This window comes from Metopolophium dirhodum, chromosome 1 (assembly GCF_019925205.1).
Source record: "Metopolophium dirhodum isolate CAU chromosome 1, ASM1992520v1, whole genome shotgun sequence".
Taxonomy (NCBI): Eukaryota; Metazoa; Arthropoda; class Insecta; order Hemiptera; family Aphididae; genus Metopolophium; species Metopolophium dirhodum.
The window spans coordinates 21,702,831-21,709,927 of record NC_083560.1 but is presented as its reverse complement, the minus strand read 5'-3'; the positions used below and the strand labels follow the sequence as shown (position 1 = coordinate 21,709,927).

The 7,097-nt window shown below is 27.1% G+C and overlaps 1 long non-coding RNA gene across 1 annotated transcript; it reads right to left on the bottom strand.

Annotated features, from left to right (window-relative positions):
- Positions 1 to 5,323: 5,323 nt before the first annotated feature.
- LOC132939580 (uncharacterized) lies at positions 5,324 to 6,465 on the bottom strand. Its single transcript, XR_009664013.1, has 3 exons — positions 6,178 to 6,465; positions 5,764 to 6,099; positions 5,324 to 5,688 (listed from the first exon to the last, which is right to left on the bottom strand). It is a non-coding gene; the product is annotated as an uncharacterized LOC132939580 (long non-coding RNA).
- Between the last annotated feature and the right edge of the window lie 632 nt (positions 6,466 to 7,097).

Here is a 7,097-nt window from a genome sequence, read left to right as displayed (position 1 = left end):
CCAATAACACCTCGGTCAAGAATAAAGTATTGATTTTCAGATTAAATATAAGTACACTATATTTTTTTGATTACTAGGAATTTATTTTTATATTTTTTTGTTAATGTTTCAAATTTTGTTAGCTATAAGTATTACAATTTAACATAGAAAACTGTAAATATCGAATATATTATGTATACCTAACGTTTATGATGATAATTATATGTGTGTTTATGTGTTTTTATTGAAATTACGACATTTGTATATGCATTTTGTATGAAAATAGTTGATATTTAAAGAAATGCATGACATGAATATGATTTTTATTTAAATATCTGTTAATTTATGTGAATATGAATATGAAGTTTGTATTTTCAGAGAAAATATGATACTATTATACAAATGTGTGTAACAATTATTTATATTAAAGTTTATATTATATAAAACCTATATTTATATCGGCTTTGTAAACTGTTGAAATTATACATTTTTGTGATATTTTTAATAATTACTTATCGTCTTATTAAAATTTTTATCAAGATCTGTATAGTACATTAGTACTCATATGTGTTGAAGTATAATTAATATGTTTATATTTATGATCTAAATGGTGATATTTCGTAAATCATTCGTAAAAAAAATGTATTTGTTTTGATTATATGAATGATTACATAAGTTATGCCTTCAAAAGTGGGTGATATTGAGTAGGTAAATTAAAGTATGAAATAAAGTTTGCGCACGCCTATGGTAATAATAATATTAATTTATATTATGTAGCTTTCAAATGTTATGGAAAATATACTACTGTCTATTGCAATAATACCGAAACAAATCATTCGTATTTATTTATATTTAATATAATATAACTTACCTATATCAATGCTATGGTACAATTTAAAATGTAAGGCAATTAATTAAATATTAATATGTTGCACATGACGAATCTAACCGGAAATCAGAATATCCCTAGACGAAATTTACGTACCAATGTTTTAAAAGTACACTTACCGCAATTTACATAAAAAATGACTGTGACCTTTTTTTAGGTACTTAGTTTACTGGTTCCATATAATATATGACCGTGACTTTTTTTGGGGGACACAATTTACCAACTCCAGCTGTATAAAGTTCGATAACGATAAATTATTGATAAGATATCGATCGATTTTGCAATAATAGCCACTAAATCAAATATGTGAAAAAAAGCGTCTTTTCGTCGAACTTTTTTTCTTTGATTTTCATAAGTTCATGCATAACAAGGAATGCTGCACTTGCAAATTGTAAACGATAACTCATAATTCACAAATAAAATAAATATAAAATAATAACTAAATAATTGTAATATTTACGGAGAAAAAAACTATAAGAATTGAAAACTCACAATGTCCGTAAACAGCTCAAAAAGATTCAAATTATTTTCAAAATTGTATTGTTGAATATAAAATGAAAATATAATTATAGATTAAAATGTTCATGTATCTACAGTTGTTCGTTTTTGAATAACAATAAGATTACAAAACCAGTACATGAGAAATCGAGTAAATATCAAATAATGTAAAAATATGAATTTCAAACGCTCATAAAAATTTAATTTGATTTGATTGTAGACATTTTTTTTTGATAAAGGTAAATAAACTTATGAATAATCTTGTATTACATTTTCAAATCTTATAATTAAAAAGAAAAATTTTTATGAGTACTCATCTCAAAAAAGTTTGCTAAATATCGTGATTTGAACTTTGAATGCTTATAAAAATAAAAACTGTGACTAAGGATTTTTAAGATTTTTCAAATGTCATTGTAACATTATAGTATGAGCTTTGTATTAAATTTTCAAGTTTTTAACTCAACAAATAAAGTTTTATTGACACTCTTAGAAAAAAACTCTAATAAAATTGAAAACTGAAAATATTCCTAAACACTTTAAAACAAATCAAAACATTTTGAAAATGTTATTGAGTATAGAAAATGCATATATAAACAACCAGTGAAAATATCATGTATATACATTTATTTGTTTTAAAGTTATTTTTTTTTTATTTAATTAATTTAAGCATATTTACAATCTATACAATTTGTACAATAAGTAAATTTGATAACATAGGTAATATTAATGACTTAACTTTTTGTATTGACGAGTTGCTATTTCGTTGACTGTTGGGATTTGGAGATCTTTATGTAATGCGTCGTTGGTCATATACCATGAGGCTCCAGTTATTTGTCTAAGACATATAGACTGGAAAGCTTGTATGGGTCTTATATTGGATTTTTTGGCTTGGCCCAAGATTTGTATACCATATGACCAGAGGGGGGTAATTATTGTTTTGTATATTAATATTTTGTTTTTTAAATTCATTGAAGAAGACAATAATGGACGGAGGAGATGTAGACGTGTGTTTGATTGTTTTCTTTTCTTTTTTGTGTGTTGGGCCCAGGTAGTTTTAAAGTTACACCAAAAACCAAAATCGATTTTGTCAAAAACTGATTCTGTGTAAAAATTCCTGTTTTTCCTTAAATGTTATGTTGTTTCTCCCAAGCGTTTAAAAACAATTGGGATTCTGAAAACTTAACCTCCCGAATGCACCAACTAGATTCGATTTTCCATCGAAAAATATACTGTTAAAGAAAATCGAAGACGTTTTACTGCCCCAAAACCGTGATGACAGAGACAACAATTAAAAAATTTAAAAATTAAAAAAAAATTAAAACACACATCATTGTAAAATCAATACATTCATTGCTCCGCTCAGAATCTAAAATGATTATGGCATAAGTATATTACTAATAATTATGAAATAATAATAAATTCAAAAAATTTCTATTATTAGTAGCTAATTATTAGTAAATTGAACTAAGAAAATTAGGTAGGTACCTATATAATCAGTAAATCGCTTTAGGTACCTAAAAATGCATGAACAATAAATTAATAACAGCAATTATAATGACATATCTTAATAAAATATATTAATATATAACATCAATATAATATAGGTAGGTACTAAAATCGGAAAGTGGAATCTAGTTAGTGCAGTGGGGAAGTCAAAATTTAAAATTCAAAAGCACCTAGAAAAACAACATAAAAATTAAAGAATAACGGGAAGTTTTACGCAAAATCGGGTTTTCACAAAATCGATTTTCGTTTATGGTATAACTCTAAAACAGACAAACGTATATAAATGAAATTGGTTGTTTCCATATACGCATTTTCTATACACGATAACATTTTCAAAATATTTTGATTTGTTTTTAACTTGTTTTGAACATTTTCAGTTTCCAATTATATTAGTTTTTTTTTCTATGAATGTCAGTAAAAATTAATTTATTCGTCGGGTAAAAAAGCTTGAAAATGTAATACAAGGCGCCTACTTTATTGTTATAATAGAATTAAAAAATTTTTAAAAATCCTTAGTCACAATTTATTTTATGAGCATTTTAAAGTTCATATCTTGAAAAATCACAAAATTTAGCAAATTATTTTGAGTTAAGAATTCATAAAAAAATTTCTTTTTAAATCTAACATTTGAAAATTTAATACAAGATTACCCATAGGTTTGTCTATCTTTACTAAAAATAAAAATATTTATGAGTGTTTGAAGTTCATATTTTTACAACACTTTTATTTCATTTCTCATGTAGTGGCTTACTACGTCTCACAATAATATCATCAAATATTCTTAGTAATATGTTATGTATATAGTATATACATAATAAAAACCCTTATTATAAATATAATAATATCATACTGCCCACAAATTAAATGACCTCATTCGAAGCAGACGTAATACTTAATTTCTCGCCAAGTACTCCTTATCGTGGTCAGTGTTGAAAGAGTAAGACTTTATCTGGGTTAGGTAGGGATCTCACCCTTGAACATCTAGTGCTCGTTATAGTGGTCACCAAAAGGAGAATTTAAACAAGATCATACAGCAGGTGTCGATAACTACTAATTCGTTTGACAGTTTGGGAATCGGAAACTGAAATATACCTGTTGTATACGTTAAGCCTTTGAATGGCGTATACGACACATATCATATGCTGACGCTCTTTTTCTTATACAATAATAATATTGTATCATTGAATTCGAATTAAATATTATTCATTACAGTGACCAACTTGTAACCTACTGTACACCAGACCGACACCCACTTAACCACCTTTTTTTATATTACAACCTATACCATATGTATTTATAATATTTGTTTAGTACCTACCTATTTACATACTAATTATTAAAAACAACTTAGTACCTATACAAAAGATAGCTCTACAAATATTTACTATACATATGTATATATTTATGTATTATATTTAATCATATAACGAAGTATCATAATTTATGATTATGCATAGCTTTAAACTGATGACATTTACGTGCACATTTGTACATAATATACCCACTTAAAGCTTGGTCCTACATACAAAATGGTCGTAAATAACACGTTTCGTGTTTATATTACTGGCGAGATGTATTTTGAATTTCTTGACTTAAGTTTACAAACAATTAAAAATTATTTTATCGGACATAATATTATTATCAATAGTCATTAAAACTATTTAAAACAAATGGTGATCGCACGCAAGTATTTTCAAATTTTAATAATAATTGTAATATTCTTACAAGGTAGGTACATTGTAAATATTAATATTAAAACTTTTTTAAATCATTTATATTGGTGCCTATATTATAAATATAAAAAAAATATATTTAGTGTGTGTATTGTGTATGTTGTGAGAGAAGAAGTTGTACACCAGACCAAACCAAACCGTCAGGTCTATCCGTGGGACTATAAATATGGAATAAAAACTTTCACGTTATTTGTAATTTGTACGACGCTGTAACGCACAATACTCACTATTAAGTATCAGTTTTTATAATATAACATAGTATAACATAATACAAATGAACATAATTTATTAATTTGCAAATACATGGGTCGTTAATAACATATTATGTAGACAACACTTGCTTATTATTCTCTGATACATTATGGTAATTTGTATATACTAAAACATCTACTGGGGTAAGCCGAATTATTACAAATTCATACATTTTTATGTATTACTTAAGTCTTGTGTCGATACAATTATCTGTTTTTCAAATAAGAACCTTCGCTCTTTTATTGTAAATTATTTAGGAAAAAATACTGTTGTCAATTCTATAGTATTATACTATTAGATACTCTGCATATTATAAATAAACCGTATTTTCAATAGAATATTTAAAGAAAATATGTAGATCGTTTAGTTAGAAGTTTATTTAGAGATAAAAATATAAAATTTAAATAATTTAAAACCATTTTATTCAAACATTCTGTCGTATACAACGATCACAGGTGTACACAAATAAACAAATTAATTATAATAAGCTAAAACTTATATTAAAACTTTGACGTCCAGTGGCGATCAAAGTGGCTTATTACAAAATTCACAAAATCAAAAATGTATAAAATACTTAACACGTGTTCATGAATTATAAATTAATATGAATATAATATATTATACAACAACCAACAAGGAGACCATGTATAAGCTAATATGTTCTCAAATGTGATGGCATATCAAATATTACTGCCCCATAAACATTCACTAAACTTTTCGGCCATGGTTCCAAGATCCAGGTATTGGTTTTAGTGTCATAGATTTCTACGGAATCCAAAAATTCATCAGATCCGCCAATAACATACAACAAACCCTTAAATGTCACAACACCTATATTGAAAATTCAATTTAAATTCAATAAGTTCATTAGAAAGATTTTCTTATAAAATTAATATTTATAGTTACTTGAATTGAATCTGGACAAGTGCATATCTTAGATAGGAGACAAAACTTTAGCAATTGGTGAATAGGTCTCGACACTTTTAAGATACACTGAACTTCCGAGTTCCTGACAGGCACCACCAATAGCATACATTACACCGTCTAAGACTCCTATAACAGGGGCTCGGCGTTTTATAGACATTTGTGTGACTGGTGTCCACGTGTCAAGGCTGGGATTATAGCATTCAAACCAGGGTCCCCTCTCTCAGTAGACATATTAGATATTAATCACCATTCTTGAATACTCCTGTTAAAAACCTCTGCACCATTTGAATAATCAAAACCAAGTGCACCGTCAATCTATCATTTAATATTATTATAAATATATATGCAACAAAAAATTAGTTATAGGTTAAGTAACCTATTGGTATAACTTACAGCATATACACGATCATCTACGACAAACAAATCTAAAATAAGTTTGAAGGACACCATGTCAGTTGATTTCCATTTGAGTGGTTGTGAAGATAAATCAAGCATTTCAATATTTGGTCTTGGATTAAAATATTTATAACCGAGGGCAAAAACTAAATGTTCTTTCAATAAGGCTAGACGACATCCTTCTCCAAACCTTTCACTCATTTCCATTGCTTTATACAATAGTTTAGTTGATGGTATACCACCTTGTATACCTCTTCCCCTTATCTGATAAATCACAGATTGCAAAAAGAGACTGCAAAAAAAATATAAGAAGATAAAATTATATTAATTATATAATATGAAATCTGAATTCAATAATACAAATACAAATATTCAAATAGCATAATAATAAGAATACTTGACTTGAGTCGTTATGACAAACAATATTGACATATTTTATGTATTTAATGGTTATAAAAAACTATACCTAAATAGTAGATACCAACCTATTCGATAACGGTTTAACCTACAGTCTTATGGAATGTAGCATACTATACACGAGCACCTTATTAAAATATGATAAAATATTCGATTGACTACAATACGCACATTGTGTTATGTACGTAGGTACTTACTTATTTTGTTTTGTAGTTAACTTCAGTTTGTAGGTATTATACGTATCTGTAGATGCGGTATATTATATTCCGTGGTCTATAGAAATATGGAATCCGGTGTACCAGAGCACGAATACGGATTAAAGATACTTAAAGTTAGTTATACTTATTGGTTCATGTAAAATATTATATTAAATGGCAGGACGCGAGAAGCAACAACTTGTGCGTTGTGTAGGCCGCTACTTCACGTCTGACCGACCGGCGATCGTTGTTATCAATTATTTTTCTTATCAATTATCATAAACCGCGATCACGAACTATTTA